Source organism: Sarcophilus harrisii, chromosome 6, assembly GCF_902635505.1.
Source record: "Sarcophilus harrisii chromosome 6, mSarHar1.11, whole genome shotgun sequence".
NCBI classification, from domain to species: Eukaryota; Metazoa; Chordata; class Mammalia; order Dasyuromorphia; family Dasyuridae; genus Sarcophilus; species Sarcophilus harrisii.
In genome coordinates, this window is record NC_045431.1 from 37,506,791 (window position 1) to 37,527,096 (window position 20,306).

Consider the following 20,306-nt stretch of genomic DNA (forward strand, 5'->3'; position numbering starts at 1 on the left):
GTTCCCTGATATGAGAGTGTTTATCATTTATTCACCTATTTGCAAATATATTTAGAATTGAGGGAAAAGCAAACATTTTATTTTGCTTGGCTTAATGACTCCAAATGAATTCTCTTTGCCGATGACATTGTGTTGGATGCCAAAAAAACATGAGTAAGAGGAGTCAGAAAGAGAAGATGGTCGTGGGGGAAGGAGGAGGGATGGCAGGTGGATGACTGACGTGCTCCACTGGCTCTCTTGTGTTATAGAAGAAGTCAGAGCACATAGGTTTAAATTCTAGCTCTATATTTACTCCTGGTGACCTCGGATGAGTGACTTAATTTCTGTCTTAGGGCTTCATCTATAAAATGTAAAGTTTGATAGTTGGGGTTAAAGATCCCTTTCAGCGCATTCTTTCCTTTTCTCTATCCAATCTCAAAGAAAAAAAGGTTCCTTCTCATTTCCATTTGTGCCTCTTATCCCATCTTCTCCTAGCATAATTGGGTATTCTACTGCTTTAATTAATACCCCTCATTCCTTTTCTTCCCCATCCATCTCTACTAGCTTCTTCCCCTTTATTTTTTAAATATTATTTTAAAAATTATATTACAATATATGTGTGCAGATCCATACAGTTCTCTTGTTACCCAAGAAAAATTGGATTCAGAAGATAAAAATAACCTGGGGAAAAAAAGTGCAAATAGTCCACATTCATTTCCCAGTGTTCCTTCTCTGGGTGTAGCCGATTCTGTCCATCACTGAGCAATTGGAACTGAATTGGATCTTCTCTTGTCGTTCTTCCCCTTTATTTGTAAGTATGTTCAGGTTCCATCATAGGAGAGGTGGGGAATCTAACTTGTTGTATGTCTGGTCCTTGTTGCCAACTTCTTGAGGTTAGGGTTCATCCTGTTCCTCTTGGTATCCTGCTGCGGTACCTAACGCATCATCTTGCAGCCAACCAGCCAACAAAAAATCAATGTTGATTGATGGAGTTGGATACAATCTTGTTTCTCTAACTGTCGTGAGCATTTAAGTTTAAATTGCAGACTATATGCACTTTGAAAGCAGTAACTGTGCTTTGTACTTAAAAATTTCTCCTTCTTTAGCACCAGACTGGGCACATAGTAGGCACATAAACATTTCAAAAATAAAGAAGCATTTGGAGACTAAGCATGAGCCCAGGGACTATTGGCTATTAATTTCCAAAGCAAAAGAAAACCTTTACTGCCTAATTCTCTTTCTTTTATGCACTGAACATATACGAAGCACCTATTATGTGCAAAGGCACTGCACTGAGTATTGTTCATTACATTTTATATTCCCCCTGGACTATTCTTTCCTCCATCTCAAAGAAGAGATGCTGCTACTCAAGGTATCTCCTGAAGGTCCAAGGCAGTTCTAAAGACCCCACTTGATGTCTTTAAATTAAAGCTTCTTAGGGATAGCCTAAGGGTTTATACATTGAAGGACAGTTAGCTAGATGACCTAGGAGATCTCTTCCAACTCTGGGATTTTATTATTCCCAACAGTCTTTGGTGGCAAGAATATCAAATTGGGTGTCAGAGAACCTGGATTCAGATTAAGGTTTCTTCTTAAGCCCTCAGTGATTTTAAGCAAATTGTTTTCTTCTTTTCAGTTCTTAATTTCTTCATCTGTAAATTCAGTGTTTTTGATTCTATGATTCCAAAGGTTCCTTCTAATCTTAAAACTTAGGGTCCTATGAGTTCCCTGGAAAACCTTCACCTAAATATTGTTCTTTGCTGCAGGAAACCTCACTAAAAACAAACAAAACCATAAACTTTTTATGGATAAGCTACTTCTAAGTCTCCACAGAAATGGGTGATTAGAAAAAATTTATGAGTATTTGATGGAAGTCAGCTTAGTTACCACTGGCCATTTTGATTTCTTTTTGGCTAAAATTAAAAATCAAAGTCTCATAAATATAGAGAAAGGGTTTGAGATATCACCTTGTTGATCCTTTTAGCCTTGGAAAGACTTCTCATAAACATTTCTAGCCATATGCCATCCATCCTGTTTCTCACAGAATTCCAAAGAAAGAAATCCTCTAATCTTCTCTCTGACCCCAGACAGGGTTTCACAAGTCTCACTTTTTAAAAATCCCACTATTTTAAAAATTTATGCCTTTTGTTTTTTTAGCTCAACAAAACCTCCTGGATAACAACAATTTGAAAAGAAAGAGAAGAAAACAAAACCAAATAACATATGGAGTACAATACCATACATAATTTGCTACACTCATAGTGCCTCATATTTGTACTTAAGGGAATTAATGTTTTCTTAATTTTTCTTTGGGCCAAGTTTGGGTACCACAATGACATATACTTTGATTTTTATTGTTCTCTCTCTTTCCCTTTTCCTCTCATTCTCCCTCTCATCCCTCTGGTTTTACACACTTCTGTATTAGTTCATATGAATCTTTTCCTATTTCTGTATTTCCTTCATATTCTCATTTCTTTTGACATATTAAGAATTTGTCCCATTACTTATTCCACAATCTGTTTAGCCATATCCCATTCAAAAATTACTATTTTGTTTCCAGTTCTTTGCTCCCACAAAAAGTGAAACTATGGATATTTTGGTGTATGTGGGACCTATGGACCCTTCTTGAGATATATTCTTAGCAATGTGATCTTTGGGTCATAAAGAATAAACATTTTAGTCACTTTTTCTTAAAACATAATTCCAATGGCGTTCCCTAATGGATCAACCAATTCAGAGATCCCCTAATACTGGATTAGTGTGCCTATATTTTCAGAAAATATACTATTTGTCCATTTTTTTTTCTTCCCTCCAGAATAGACTGTTTCCATATTTTGCCATCTTCACCAGTTTTCTGGATGTCAGGTAAAGTCAGGATGGTTTTGATTTGCATTCCTCATTGTTAATGATTTGGAATAATCTTTCATATGGTTGTTAATAATTTCTAATTCTTCTTTGGAGAACTGTTTATTCATATCTTTTGACCACTTGTCCTTTGGGGAATGGTGTAAGCTCTGATGTTAACTACTCAAGCAATAATGTGAGTCATTTTCTTTGGTCCTCCTTGTACAACAGCTGGTAACCATCTCTATCCCTCATATTTAACAATAAAATCTTCCTGATTCCCCACATTTATTTCATGTGCTTTCACAATATATGCTGGGTAGGCACAATCAGCTCCCCCAATCCCTTTTGCTTTTTGGAGGGAGGAAGGTGACTTGTTTAAGTTGTGGTTGCCGCTCATCACATGAAAGTCTTGAGCTTCACGTGCTCGGTACCAGCCATATGGGAATTTTTCATTAGTGTGTTGCCTCCATGCTCCAAATGAAAGATCTGCTATCTCCTATTTTCACAGAACCATAGAACTTCAGAACAAAAGTTGGAGGTCATGTAGTTTAACCCAAGCCTAAAAAAGAATTTCTCTAAAACATAACTGACAAATAGTCATCTGGCTTTTGCAGGAAGACTTCCAGTGAAGAAGAAATCGTTACTGTTGGAGGGTGTCCGTTCCATTTTTGGATAGCTAGAATTGTCAGGAAGTTTTTCCTAATTCCTAAGTCTAAATCTGTCTCCATAAAGTATTATTGCTTTTGCCCTCTGGGGCAAATCTATTTTCCGAAAGGCAGATTTTGAGGTATTTGAAGGATAGCTATCATGATCCTCCCCACTTCCTACAGGCTGGCACCCCCAATTTCTTCAACTACTTTTGATGTGGCCTGGAGTTGAGGGCTATACTTCACATTGTGGGTGATTTTCTGCAGATATTCTTTCATTTATCAATGCCCTTCCTAACCTAAGCATGGAACCAAAATTAATATTCCAGATATATACTGAACAGTTTAGAATAATAATTATCCTCATTTGTATGGCACTTTATAGTCCATAAAGTGCTTAAAATACCTAATCTCAGGCTGATCTGGGAAACAGTACTATGGATCAGCTACTATCCTTGGCCCAATTTTACATATGAGGAAACCGAGTAAGAGAGAAGTTATATAATCTGTCCACTGAACATCTGAAATAGAATTTGACTCCCAAAGCAATTTGACTATAAGTTTATTGTCTTCTCCAATAGTGCCCCATCATCTGTTAACTAGTCAATAGCATCTCAAATTATTTGTTTGGGGTAGATGGCAATGATCGTTTCCTCCCAAAAGCCATTTCTCATTTGAAAAATCAGTCTGAAAACTCCCCATCATCATTGAGAAAAGAGCCCATCTCACACTATTGGGATACATGAAATGAATGGCCTTGAGGATATTAGCCATGCTTAAATGGAAGATCAATTTGGATTTTTAAAATCATAATAATCCTTTCTACATTAACAGAAGCTATAAAGAAATAGCTATCTATCGTAGCTTTTTATTATGAAAAGTGAGATCTCCTGAAATTAAAAAAAATGCACCCTTCTCCTTCCTCATGCCATGTGTTACCTATCTAATTTTAGTCTTGAGAGATTTGGCTAGTATTTTCTTACACACTTTCCTTTTATTTTTCTTTTAAAATTTATTTATTTAATATTTTCCTTCATTATATTTAAAATAATTTTAACATTTGTTTTTAAAACTTGAGTTCCAGATTCTCTCCTTTATCTCCAATTCCAATCCCCATTAAGAAACCACGTGAAGTTATGTAAAACATTTCCATAAAAGTCATGTTGTGAAAGAAAACACAGATCTCCCACCTTAATTAAAAAAAAAAAACGCTCAAAAATAGTTAAAACCAGAAAGAGACAACAGAGAGAGAGAGAGAGAGAGAGAGAGAGAGAGAGAGAGAGAGAGAGAGAGAGAGAGAGAATGCTTCAATCTGTATTCAGACACAGTCAGTTTCTTCTGTGGAGATAAATAAGATTTTTCATCATAAGTCCTTGAGAGTAGTCATGGATCATTGTACTGCAGTCATTTACAAATTGGTCATCTCAGAACATTGCTATTACTTTGTACACAATACATTTCACTTTGCTTGATTTAATGGAGGACATTCCAGGTTTTTTTCTAATAACATCCTGTTCATTATTTCCCATAGAAAAATGACATTCCATGACAATCACATAGCACCTATTAGTCATTCCCCAATTAATGGGCATCCCCTCAATTTTCCTTTTTTTTTGCCCTGAGAAGAAAGCTCCTACAAATATTTTTGTACATATCAGTCCTTTTCCTTTGTAAAAAATCTATTTTGGTATTCATGGCTGGTAGTGATATTGTAGTTCAAAGGATACACATGAATTTGTAGCCCTTTGGGCATAGATTGTATCTTTTGATCATTTATCAATTAGGACATGGTTCTTATTTTTTTATAAATTTGTTCCCTCTATATTTAAGAAATGAGGTCTTATCAGAGAAATTGACTTCAAAATTCTTTTTACAATTACTATTGTAAACTGTACCCTATCCACTCCATTTATTATATTCTCTTTCTTTTCACCTTGTCCATCTTCAAAAGTGTTTTCCTACTGATCATTCTCTCACCCAAAATGTTCTCTCTTTATCACCCTCCCCCTTTCCCATACCCCATTCTTCTCCTACTTTCCTCCAGGGTAAAATAGATTTCTATATACATTTTGAGTGTGTATGTTATTTTTATTTTGAGTCATTTCTGATGAGAGTAAGATCACTCACTCACTTTTTCTTTCTCCTCTTCCTCCATTGTAAAAGTTTTTTCTTATCTCTTTTTTATGGCAGATAATTTACAGAATTCCACTTATTCCTTTCCTTTTGTCCCAGTACATTCCCCTCTCATTTCTTAATTTCATGTTTTTTTTTTTAGCCATTAATCCTTTATATTCAACTCATACCTGTAAATTCTCTATCTATACTCCTTCAAACTCCATAATAAGAAAATTCTAATGAGTTACAAGTATCATCTTCCCAAGTAAGTATGTAAACAAATAAATTTTATTAAGTCCTTTATGATATCACTTTCCTGATTACTTCCTTATGCTTATCCTAAGTACCATAATTAAAAATCAAATTTTCCATTCAGTTCTGGTCTTTTCATCATGAATGCTTGAAAATCAATCTATGTCATTGAATGTCTGCCTTTTCCCCTAAAGGATTATATTCATTTTTGCTGAGTAGGTGATTCTTGGTTGTAATTTTAGCTCCATTGCTCTCCAGAATATCATATTCCAAGCCTTCTGGTCCTTTAATATAGATGTTGTTAAAAATTGTGTGATCATGATTGTGGCTCTACTATATTTGAATTGTTTCTTTCTGGATGCTTGCAATATTTTCTCCTTGATCTGGGAGTTCTAGAATTTGGTTATAATATTCCTCAGAATTTCCATTTTGGGATCTCTTTCAAGAGATGATCACTTGATTCTTTCAATTTCTATTTTACCCTCTAATTTCTAGAAAATAAGGAGAGTTTTCCTTGATAATTTCTTGAAAGATGATGTTCAGTCTCTTTTTTTGATCATGACTTTCAGGTAGACCAATCATTTTAAAATGATCTCTCCTGGATCCATTTTCCAGGTCAATTGTTTTTCCAATGAGATATTTCACAATTTTTCCCTTATTTTTTCATTTTTTTGGTTTTGTTTTATTGTATCTTCATTTCTCATAAAGTCATTAGCTTCTATTTGCTCAATTGTAATTTTTAAAGAATTATTTTCCTCAGTGAGCTTTTGAACCTCTTTTTTCCAATCGGCCAACTTTGCTTTTTAATGTCTTCTTCTCTTCATTAGCTTTTTGCATCTCCTTTTACAACACTCTCAATTCTTTCCCTAATTTTTCCTTTATCTCTTTTACTTGATTTTCAAAATCCCTTTTGAGTCCTTCCATGGTGTAAGCTCAAGTCTTATTTCTCTTGGATTATTGATCTTTCTTGTCACCACAGTAACTTTCTAAGGTTAGAAACTTTTTTTGTTGCTTGCTCATTTTCCTAGCCTATTACTCATTTAATGCATTATTAAAGTAGAGCTATGCTTCCAGGGTGGAGGGTGCAATGTCCCAAGCTTCAGGGATTTTGTGCAGCTGTTTCCAGAGATCCTTCTAGGAATCTAACCACAAGAACTCTTTTCTGCCCTGGAACTGTTAGAAGTGTCCCTGCCCTAATGTAGCTTTAAGATCTATTGTGCTAAAGCAACAGAGTCCTGCTTTCTTGACACTGGACCTGGGGCTGCATGCTGAATTCTCACCTGGTTTTAAAGCCCTTTTCTGCCGACCTTCTAAGTCACCTTTGGCTGGAAAAAGTTCTATTCATCTTTTTGGGTATTCTGATGCTCTAAAATTTATCTAGTTATTTAAAGGAATTTGGAGGGGTCTGTGGAAGAGGTCAGGCAAGTTCCTGACTTTACTCTGCCATCTTGGCTTTGTCTCCTCAGATTTTGTATACTTAACTCACATTTACATACATGTGCAAACACATCTCTCTCCAAAACATGGATCAAAGCTATCTATTTTTGTCACAAATAATGAAACAGAGCCTATCTACCATAATGATAAAATAACTAATTATTTGGAGAATCCTTGAAACTTTACACACATAACTTCAGTCCACCTCCTAAGGGGTTGCTAACTGTTCTAGGATCAGGACTCAATGTGCTTTTGTTTGTTGAGATCTTAATTTTATAGTTAAGCTATAAACCCTTCCCTATTAACCCTCAAGTAGCCAATGTGGGACTGTTAGAACTAATTCATAAGATACCTAGTCACTTGGTCGAAGTTTTCTAGGACAACGTTCTCACACTCCTTCTTTTACAAGATGCAACAGGACAGGGTGAGGGACAAATTAAGCCAGAGGGGAAACATTCAAAGTTGCTTATTATAATAATTACACTTATTACAATAATTATAATAATTATGCTTTTGTGAATTTCTTCTTTTGGAAATTGGTAGTGTTTTAATGTAATTCCATAGGTAATGTCATACCAGAATGCCCTCCTGTCCTCTCTTTGCCTCCTAAGTCCAACATAACCTTTTAAACCCCAATTTACATTCCATTTATTCCATGAAGCAATCCCTCATGCTCTATGCTCATCAATAATAAGATTTTCAGAGGATTTGTGTAGCATTTTGTTTTAAAACAATTCTCCAGTGCATTTATCTTGTATAATTTTGCCTTATAAATTTTTGTGGGTCAAGCATTGGAAAATGGGTTCTTACCACTGATTCTCTATGTGTACCATTAACACCATTAGAGTCAGTGTATGTTGCAAAGCTGAGAGATCCAGAGGCATTGATACCCTTCCACCTCCATCCCCAACACGCAGACCGAGATTGGTTCATAGTTCTGCTACAGTTCTCTCTCTAACTTTAATTTCTTTTCATATACTCAGAACAAAGGTGATGTGCTGCTAAAGGCTCAATAAACATTTCTCTGAGAAAAAAAGATGTATGTATGACATGCTTTTAAGTTTAATTTTAGTTATTAGCATTTTTTCCGTTGCTTTATTATTTTAAACCAAAACTTTTTAAACTGGGGGTTGTAATCCCCTATGGGGTTTCATAACTAATTGTAGAGGGTCTTGAAATTATGATGCATTATAAATAAATACTTGATTTGCATACCTATTTTATATACTTATATTCCCAGGGTCATGTAAAAATTTCTTGGGTGAAAAGGGATCATGAATGAAAAAAGTTTAAGAAGCCCTGTTCTAGACAACCAACAAAACAATGAAGGTAAGCCCTGATTTGTAGCATTTGTCTATTTTTTCTATGCAAATGCCTGCAGTGAAAATTTTGGAATTCACTTTCTACAGTCCTGTATGAGCTGGCTCTACCCACAAGAGTTTAAAACATTGAACCTCCCAACAGATATGAGATTTAATCATCCCAAAGTCTGAATGGTTCCAAAAGGTCCCATGGAAGATGTCTGCAGTGCTCTCTCTGAGCTGCCTGTGAGCTTGTGAACACTCTCCATGGGGACATGTACAAATTTCTAGCTCTTTTCTCAGCTAACCATATCAAATTGACCAGATTCCCTTGATCAACCTTCTGCATGTGTATAATCAAAACCACTTGGTATATTATCAATTCTATGAGATCTGAGTCTCCTCCAAACTTTGTATTTATTATGGCTTCTATTGTTGTGTTCTGCAGAATTGGTACTTAATAATACTTTTTTTTCTTTCTCATATTATATGTAAAATAACATTGTTTGGATTAGAATAATGTTAAATTTGACACTGATAGATTTAAATGGATTTTGGATGATTTTTTTTTTGCTACGTATCCAGAAGTAATTACTAATTTTTCCTCTTTGTACCCCTATCCACTCCCCAACCTAACCAATCTAGGAACACAGGGCTGACCTCAGAAATAAGTGAGCCAAAGACCAGAATCACAGATTTTGATTAATAATAATAATAATAATAATATATATACATATTATATATTACATAATAATAATAAATAGCTGGAAAGATTTTGAATGGTCATTTTTAGTCAATTCATTCACAGAAGAATCCCTACTGTAATATATACATCATGTGGTCAATCAGCTTCAGCTTGAAGACCACCAGGGAGGACCTCTTAAGCAGGCTATAACACTTTTTTCCACTAATTCCCCCTAAATCATGTAAATACTCCCGAATATATGGCTTGGGGTATATTGGGAGGATTTTTTATGAAGGATTTATAGAAAGATATGGAAAAGAAACCTGTGTTCCAAACTCAGGTTGTATGATTCTAAGTCTATTCTTTCATAGCTCAGTGTATCCTTTGTGTCCTCTCTAAAACTATAATTAGCTGATGGAGTTTCCTGACTGATAATTCCTCCCTCCAAACCCCCAAGTCCCCTCCTCCTGATGATATCACAAATCCAAACCATCCCACAAGTCCTATCAGCCAGTCAGCTAGCATTTAATTGCTGACTATATGCCCAGTAGTGTTTTAAGCATCAGAAAAAGGGCAAAAAACATTCCCTGTCCTCAAAGAGTGTACACTGTAATGAGGGAGACATAGACATAGCCAGGTGTATTGATGATATACACAAAATAGATGAAAGTAATCTGAAAGAGAAAGGAATTAGCAGCTGGGGGGACCAGGAAAAGTCTCCTGCAGAGGGTGGAATTTGAGCTAAATCTCAAAGGAAGCCCGGGAGTTGTACCGGGAGATGGATGATGAGAGAACAGAACATTCTAGGCTCAGGGTCTCCAGTTCAGTGGAAGATGGGGTGCTGTGCTCAAGGAACTACACGTATGTGACTGTAACTAAAATCAGAATAATTTAGGTAAGAAAGGCAAAAACGGGTTCTGATCTTTTTTCAAGGGAATCTTCATATCCTGATCCTGATACATCAAAGAAATCTTAGTAAAATCAGGAAACAAATAGCCAGCTGGCTGCTATATAGACCCCAGAGATGTAGCTGAGTAGGAAATTTTACTAGGCAATGATAACTAGGCACGCCCATCAAGAAATGTTCAGATTTCTTCCATATAACTCTAATCATATTCATGCAGTAGATGTCCTGTGGACTGCTCTTAGGCAACATTTTATGAATCTACAAGCAGATCCCAACTAGTGTGAATGAGAAATGTCCTTTTACTGATCACATTATTTGAATTGGTACTGTCTATTTCCACTGGGCTAAAACCAATGGTCATATTTTACATAATTATAATTTCAAATAGTGAGAGTTTGAGACTTTATCGTGATCTCATTTGAGACATGGATAAACAAGTTGGTCCAAGGATTCTATAAAAGTTAAAGCAGAAAATGAAAGCTTTGGTATTGACCGGATGCCGAGCTTCCTCCGAGTATTAGTGCAATTTCTGCAGAACTTAATGGCATTACAGCTTCACATCTGAGTTAAATTGCTCTACAATATATTTCCCAGATTCCTTTGTCTAGCTCCATGATTAATTTTTTTTCTGGACCTAGAATTAATCTAATTTTCAAAACTTTTACTTGTGAAACATTTTCAAGTGAAAAGAAAAATTTTATAACCTCATTTAATTTTGCTCTTAGCTAATTAGGATCAATTAAATATTTTTCTTTACACATAGCTATGTTGGTATATATTAACAAGAACAACTTATGAATAAATGAAATGTACCTCAAAGGAAAGAGGTCAGTCCCAAAAGATATTTCAAAGAAAGAGCCTGACATCAAATATATTTCTTTTATACTTGAGTTTTCCTGGATTGAAGGTTCAGTGGCTCAAAGGCCAGTCTCTGAACAAAGCATCTGTTATAAAATTCTCTTGGAAACCTGGTTAGTCACTGGTCTGAAGCTGAGTGAGCCTTTAGCTTTCAAAGACCTTCAGAACATCCCCTTATCAAGTCATTTCGTTTTTGGGCTCCCATGTATTTTTCCATTATCTTTTTCTTTCCAGAAGAAATGAAAACCATTTATCCAATGACATGAGAGGATCATCAATGACTTACTGTGGAAACTGAGGTGGTGGATTAGAAGCAAACATCTGCCATCGAGGCAACTGGCCAATGGTGTTGAATAAGACAATGCACCTTTGAACAAAGCACGCCTCTCATCCGGGCTCTTTTCAAGCCAAGCCCAAGGGTTGAACCATCAAACATTTTAATGAAAGATGAAAAGACTCACTAGGGATAGTTTCTTTTAGACCTGTGTTCTGAGGTCAAGACTAACAGATTTGGGGGTAAAATGACGGGTTATATTGGGAAAATCAAATTCAGCCATTTATAGAGAATGAATTTGAAAAATCTCCAAGCCCTTCTTTACCACAAATGGCACTTACAAAGCCACTCTGAGAAGGGTTTTCCTTTCTTTTCTTTCTTTCTTTTTTTAAACATAAATGAGCCAGAGACATATGGATTACATTTTCCCAGAAATACAGATGGATTTAAAAATGAAGGAAAGCTGCTAAGAAAAAACCCACACTAGAGGGTACTACAGATCCCAAATCCTTTGGGAAGTACTTTGAAATGTTTTGCTAACCCTAAATACTATTGTGTTTTTTTTATCCATAATAATACATAGTAGTCTTCTGGATAGAATCAAATGCTTCTATGCTCATTTACCTCTATACAGAGGCCAGGAAAATGTCTAGGATGACAGAATTTGGAGGAACTGGCAACTGTTCCTTTTTCTCCTCTAATATTTGAAATTTATAAAGCACTTTGTGAACATTATCCCATTTCATCGTTTCAAGAGCCCTGAGAGATAGATGCTATTATTATCCTTACTTTGCAGATTAGGGCACTGGAGCAGACATAGGCTAAATGGTCACACATTTAAAAAGTGTCTGAGGTTAGATTTGAACTCAGGAGTTTTTTGGACTTTTAGGTCCAGTGCTCCATCACTAAGGCGTCTAGCTTTCTGACCTAGCTTCCCAGCTCCAGAAGGTGGCGCCAGCCTGGGATGCTCTTAATTGTCCTTGAAATTAAGGCTATATCTGCAAAAACTATAATTCACATTCCTCCTCCCAATGGCATTGAAGTCACGGACAAATTCTTATTGTGCGCTGCTCCATTTTGGAAACTCCAGCAGAGACCTCCAGTATTCTGTTCGCAAACGCCACCATTTATTTCACAAGCGCTTAAAGAACATGTTACAATTTCAATTTTACGTAAAAGGAAAGAAAATGGATGGAGCAGGGGAAGGGCTAGTTCAGGTTAAAGTGGGACATCCATAGGTCCTCGAACCGTTAACAAGAAGTGATTTCTCTAGTTACAGCATAGAAAGCATCTCAGGAAGGAGACACTGGCATTAACAGCCTCCCTCACCTTGGGGAGATGCTTCTGGTCAGTCGATGTACAAGGTGACTCTTGGGATGTCCACAGAGCTCGGGAGACCTGCACTCCTCCTGCATGGGATTTTGTAAACCCTTTGGATGGCCAAGGAGCAATGACAATGTGATCATACTCTACCAGGAAGCTGCATCAAGGGAATATCTAAATGAATCAGGTCCCAGGGAATGATACAGTCTCATCAAAAGTTAGTGATAGGGGACCCAACTCCCCTGTCAATGTAACAAATACATATTGGGCACAGTATAATTTTTATCTTACCTTACAGAAAATGTAAAAGGTACAAAGGATTAACAGGAACTCACAACCAGACACACAAACGTATAAGGCACTGAACCTACTCATTTTTGGAATCCTTTTAAGATAAAATTAGTCTCTCTCATGTTGATGAGAATGGAGAGAAAGGAGAAGGAGGCAGAAGAAACCCTCTTAGATATTAGTTTTATCATAAAGGTGGGTCAGGGAAGTCTCTAATTAATGTGTGAGTCCTCAGTTAATTTGTTGAGATTGCAGAGCATGGTTCTTTGCAGACGTCTAGATGTGTATCCCCATGGAGGAGGACATGTCCCCTAATACCTGCCTCAGTGGGTTTCAGAGACTGGACCTGCTTCCTGAACACTGGCTGACTGAAGCTCAAGAGGATGAATTTGTCAAGTGCTCCCCTTTCCTCCCCTTAACTCCACAAATGAAATAATATTTGTAAAGTGCTGGGTATAGTGTCTAGCACATAGTAAATATTTATTTTGTGATTTATCAAAGTATAACAAAAAAGATAATAGAACAGAAATGCTTTTACATTTGGAGAAGACAAATCAGCACAAAGTTCAGGGGCCCAGTGTTCTGGGAGTGAAGGGAGAACCTGTCCCTATACTCAGTTTCTTTCCCTTAGGGGAAAGCAGGTGGGTGATTCATGTGCTTGTCCAAATGTCTGTCTTGAAAGGGAAATTCCTGGGCTTCGGGTTCATGGTTTTTGTCTGCCTTTCTCTTTCTCTTTCTGAGCATAATTTCAGAGTCTGGAGGCTCAAGATCTGAAAGTAAACTTTCCAAGCTCAGGAGTTGGTAGCAATCAGGACACTGAGACATTTCTTATAGAAGTAAATACATACATTCTCTCCTGGGGAGCTAACTCGGTCTGGGTGTTACTTCATAGGTAACTTCAAATTTGAAAGCTCCTCAGTTTATGACTTCAGATCCCCTATTTCTAGAGAGAGAAAACAGATTTTCCAAAGGTGCTCCTTAGAGAAAGAAGAGTGACGTATCTTTGAAGAGCAAAGCTAGTGAGTTACTTAGAGCAACTGAGAGAAGGAGTTAACAATCTGTAAGGTATATTTATCTTCCAGGGGGATTCTAAACCACAGGGTAGAACTATGAGTCTTTAAAAAAAGTAATTCTTTTTATTAAATTTACTTAGTATTTTATTTCCCCCAGGTATACATAAAACAATTTTTAACATACATTTTAAAAAATGTTGAGTTCCAAATTCTCTTCCCCTCCTCTCCCCCCGAGAAAGCAATTTGATATAGGTTATACATGTGTAGTCATGAATAACATTTCCATAATAATCATGTTGTGAAAGAAAACATAGACTCCCCCCAAAACCCATCCAGAAAAATAAAGTTGTTTTTTTTTTTTAAAGTATGCTTCAATCTGCTTTCAGATACCATTACAGTCTTTCTCTGGGAATAAATAGGATTTTTCATGAGAACTTCAGAGTTGTCTTGGATCACTGTATTGCTGAGAATAGATAAGTGGCTCACAGCTGATCATACAATTCTGCTGCTACTTTGTACACGAGTACTATGAGTCTTAGGGAGATGGAATATGACTGTAGCAAGGAAGACTCCCTGGAATGCCCGAGTAATTTCTATGCCATTTAGGCAGTGCAGTGGAACTGGAGTCAGGAAGACTCCAAAAATATGTCCTCGGCCACGTCCTAGTTGAGTATCCTGGGCAAGTCACTTACTTGTTCTTTTAGTTTTCTCAGATGGAGATAATAATAGCACCCCCCTCTCAGGGTTGTTGTGAGGATCAAATGAAATATTTGTAAAGAGCTTGGTATAGCGCAGGGGAGCTAATGAGTAATTTCAGTGCCTTATAAGTTTGTGTGTCTGGTTGTGAGTTCCTGTTAATCCTTTGTACCTTTTACATTTTCTGTAAGGTAAGATAAAAATTATACAGTGCTCAATACATATTTGTTGTGTTGACAAGGGAGTTGGGGACCCTATCACTAACCTTTGATGAGACTTAAGAGATGAACTGTAAAATGACTAAATTAAGAGAGTTTGTGGGGGCAATAAGTCAAGAAAAGAAACTGATCAAGTTTGCAGGAATTGGGTCTGGTTCATGTGAATTCAGAGTTTTGTGAGCCCTTGGACCATAGGTTAGACATATATTATTTTTCCTGACATTTTAGACTCAATACATTTATAAGAATACAAGTCATTCCACAATTGATCAATGGTCAAAGGATATGAATAAGACATTTTCAGATGAGGAAATCAAATCTATCCATTGTCATATAAAAATGGTCTAAATCATTACCGAATAGAGAAATGGAAATTAACACAATTCTGAGGTACCACCTTACACCCATCAGATTAGGTAATATGACAAGAAAAGGAAAATGATAAATATTGGAGGGGATATAGGAAAATTGGGACACTAATGAGTTATTAGAAGAGTTATAAACTGATTCAACCATTCTGGAGATGATGTCCATATCTGAAACTATGTCCAAAGGGCATTCAGATTCTGTGTTCCCTTTCATTCAGCAATACTACTATTAGATCTGTCTGCTAAAGAGATCAGGGAGGAAAAATCTATTTTAAAATATTTAGAGCAGCAATTTTTTGTGGTGGTTAAGAATTGGAAATTATTGGGGAATGGCTGAGCAACTTGTGGAATGTGGTTGTAACTGAATAGTATTGTGCTATAAGAAATGACAAGCAGAAAAGCCTCACATGAACTGATACAAAAGGAACTAAGCAAAACCAGAATATTGTATACAATAACAGCAATATTGCTCGATGAACAACTGTGAACTATTTATCTACTTTCATCAATATAATAATCCAATACAACACCAAAGGATTCATGAAGAAAAATGCTATCTCCCTCCAGAAAAAGAACTGATATTGTCTGAATACGGACTGAAGCATACTATTTTTCAATTCTCTTCTTTTTGTTGTTCTTTTTATTAGAGTTTTCTTACGCAAAATGAATAATATAGAAATGTTTTACATGATTTCACATGAATAACCTATATCAGATTACTTACTGTCTCAGGAGCAAAGGAAGGGTAGGAGAGAGAATTTGGAACTGAAAACTTAAATAAAAAGCAATGAATGTTAAAAATTGTTTTTACACGTAATCAGAGGAAAACAAAATATTATTTTTAAAATTGGCTTAGGAGGAAAAAAAGAAATTATAGACTTAAACTGGAAGGATCTTTAGATCATTTATTCCAACTTTTCACCCAATGTAAGAGTAGAGCTTCTGTGCAAATACTTCTGTCTAGTGATGAAGAGCTCACTTCTGAGACATCATTCCATTTGGAGCTCTTCTGTTAGAAAACTTTTATCTTTTACCTTCTCAGATTTCCTCATATGAACCTTCCATAGGAAGGTTTTCTGCTTCCTACTGACATTCAGAAAAGATTAAAAATGATCTTTTCATTAAACTACTTTATTTCAGGATGGGGAGAGCTCACTCTAGATAGTTGCCTTTCTATCCACACTTTCTAACTTATCCCTATGTTTGGGGATAATGTCTTACTTTGGGGACCTGTAGGAAATGTCATTGAAGAAATAGGAGTTTAAAAAAAGATGGGTTGGTGATGTAGCGAGAGTAAGAACAAAGGATAGTCTCATTAAAATCAAGAGCATGAGGGAAGGTCTCCAGCATGTTGAGTTGACCTCCTCTGGTGAGTTTATTGAAAGCCACAGGAGAGGGGTTGCACAGGATGGAAAGTAAGGGATGATTTGTGATCTGCAATGTTACTCACTAACATTTTTGATTATCCAGCTTTATCCAATAGCAATTCAACTTTGTTCATTACTGTGATCATATGATCAAGGAGCAGGAATTTTCTAGTGGTGTGGAAACCAATATTATTTGTTTCTCTGTGGCTAGGTTTTTGGGGTGATTTTGTTTCTAATGGCAAATTTTGTTTTCTTTCTCCTAATTAAAAGGCCCCTGGGCCACATTCCCAGGACAGAGTGGGTGTTTGCATCAGGGCCAAAGCAACCAAATTCTGATTGTGAAATCATTTTTTAGAAATACCTTCAGGCGGCTCATTTTAGATATGATTTAAAAGCAAACAAATGATCAAAGAAAACAAAGCCAGAAAAAAAAGTTCCTCTCCCTAGGGCAAATAGACTCCCTTATGTGCTCCCAGGGCCCAGAGATTTCAGAATATTGGTTAGGTAGGGCTCTCTTTGGAAGTCCAGGTTCAATCCAATCCCACGAGATATGTTGTATGTACTATGCATTATTTTCTATGTTGTATTATGCACAAAGAACAGAGGGATCCTATGACATAAGAATAGAATGTAAGCTCACTGAGGTCAGTACTACTTCATATTTGTCTGTGTATCATTTGCAAGGAGCCCAGCACCTGCCCTATATGTGCTAGGTGATGTGCAAAGAAAGATCTATTTATGGCTAGAGTTGGAGGAGCTCCAAGCCTTGGCGTTAGAGAATCTGGGTTTCAATCTACCATTCCACTGCCCATGTGACATTGCCCTGGGCCCACCGCTCCTCATCTGTAATAGAAGGAGAAGCCTCTGAGGTCATTTCCAGTCGTAAATGTATGATTTTACCCCAAATCCATCTTTTTTTCTAATTCAGAGATAGAGATTGAGATCAGACCCATGTTCTATATGACTCCTTGATAAGAAAACTCCACTGGTGGAGGACTTAACAAAATGAAGGAGAAAACAGCTTCTTTACCAATCACATGGCTACTGAAAGAGTAAAGTTTCAGCCATCTGCCCAGGTCACACAGCAAATAGGATGTCTCAGATGTTGAATTTGGTCTCAGCTCCTCCTGACTCCAAAAACTGGAACCCCAAATAAAGGGGCATTGAAACACAAACAAGCCAACGGCTCCAAAATAACATTCGGAGGAGTTAATTAGGAAGATTCATAAACATGTGGAGTACATTTTTCCTTAATGATTCAAAAGGATGAAAAATATGTTTATTTATAGTTAATTTTTTTAACTTTTACATTTTTTTAGAAGGAAAAAAATCACTGGTAGAACTGGGTTTAGGCTGTTGTAAAATCTCAGAGCAGTTAAAAAAAATTTGTGTGGGAATATTTGTCAAAGTCAAGGCAGCTGCCCTGGCCAGGCCCTGCAGCTGACGGTGTCCTGTGTCCACTCTAGGGAGCAGGGAAGCACAAATCCTTTCAGAAGAATAAAAAAGTCTGGGCTTTTTCACACCAGCCAGAGGAGAAGGGAGCTCACCTCTGGAGCAAGCTTTACTCAGTCCCCATCCCCAGGCTCTCCTACCTCTCTGACCCTGCGAACTCTTTCAGAAAACCAGGCGAGGGAAGAACAATATAATATTCAAACAGCAGAACCCAAAGGCTCCTCTGGTACTTGGACTCTGTGGGGCAAAGACTCAGCTAATGTGAAACAGAGCAGAGACCTCGTTTAACAAGTGAATTCTGTATTCGGCTCCACGAACACCTTGGCCTGAAGTGAGCCCCTTGCCCCAGGCAGTCCCCTAATGAATGCTACCTCAGACCCGGCTGATAGCCCGCTCTCTATAGCATCTTTGTCCTGGGAAAAAGCCCATGGTCCCTCGGGGTTTCATGCAAATCGGAACAGCGGGTCACTGCCTATGAGGGCTGATTGCAATTATTGGCAAAACAAAACTGGCCGGTTGATCCTGCCTTTGTACCCAGGTGGTTCCTTGACCGTTAGGGAGTGTTTAAATGGAATTAATTGGCTACTAGGGGGATCATTTCAACAACATTCGTAATAGAGACTGGGGACCTTCCAGCATCTATGATGAATAGGGCTTATTAGCATTTCCATGTTCAGATGAGCAACATATGAAAGCTTAAGCTGCTATGGCATGGCCCATTATTAACCCCCATCAACCTTTCTAGAGGACCTCCCCTTACTCTGTTGGATGAGACTTGGTGACCCTTTTGTAATATTCAATCATCTTAATTGGACTCTTTCCCTGGTACCCTGGAGAAGCTTTAGTGCTCTATGGGACGAGATTACTTTAGGTGATGCTGTGAAAACTCCTATTTCATCAAAAGCAAAGCATTTCTCTCCTTTCTTGGATATAGAATGAGAGATACATTCTCAGACACGGTCAGCGTGGTGGTTGATTTAACTGGACGTCCTAATGACAAGAATCACAGATTTAGAGCTGGGAGAGACTCAGCTGGTCCCACGTCACCATTTTCAGATGAGAAAATTGAGGTCCAGAGGGGTAAATGTTCCCACATTCACACAGGTAGCTTTTAACTTGATCTAATAAGCTTTTCACTATACTATGATGATGCCTTCAGAGAGGAATCCACGAGACTGGGAAGATAATAGCTGAGAAGTAATAGCATTAAAAAAGAAAATAACAGCATACTTAACTTGTAAAAATAAAAACTATTTGCCTTAAGGCAAATTTCAGTCACTCGATTTTAGTATTGGCTTTTGTGGTTATTTTAGTGTCGGCATTTGTGGTTATTTTAATATCACCTTAATGTAAAAAAAGAATTCACAAGCTAGATGAAAGGCACTGAACCAATGAGATGGTCGGGACAGGATACTCCTGGGCCAGGAAACTGCCTCTGCCAATATTTCTGGGCACTCAATCTTTGAATTTGAATGGGAAAATAAAAAGACATTTTGATTTTTTGCTCCTCCCTAATGGAAACCTAGCAATTCCTTCAATTTATTTTATGTATTTAAAACATGCTTCTGAGAAGGGGTCCACAAGCTTCACCAGACTGCTAAAGGACACCCATTAAAAGGTTAAGAACCTTTGTTCAATAAAGACTGTCTGGAACTACAGGAGTTAAATGACTTGTCTAAGGTAATATAAACAACAGGGGTCAGAGAAAGGATTTGCTAGTTCTGAGTCAGCTCTATGACACACTGCTTCCCAAACCTAAGAAATATCAGTAACAGGCTCTAAAATATCTTCTGGCCAAAAGGAGATATTCTGGATATTCTCTAGCTATACGGAAAATGTAACAATGGGACCTAGCAATATAAACCTTTAACCTAAAGTATAGGAATTTACATTTGTTCCCATTCAGTTTTATCTCATTAAAGTTGTCCCGTTGCTCTGGGAAGGATGATCATGTGGTTAGATGACAGACTCAGGACCCAAAAAGGTTCTGGCAAGCTAAAGCAAAGGAAAAACTTTAATGAGATAAAATTGAATGGGAACAAATGTAAATTCTTATACTTTAGGTTAAAGGAAAAAAAAAAAAACACCCAAATGATGTACAAGGAGAAGAGACATGTCCAGAGATACCAATTCACATGAAAAAAATCTTAGGGGTTTAGTGCACTCAATATGTTTTAGCAAACTGGAATGACAGCCATCAGAGCTAAAGTCATCTCAGACAAGATAAACAGAAACATAAAATAGCAGAATGTTAGAGTTGGAGGTGTGTCAAGCAAGGG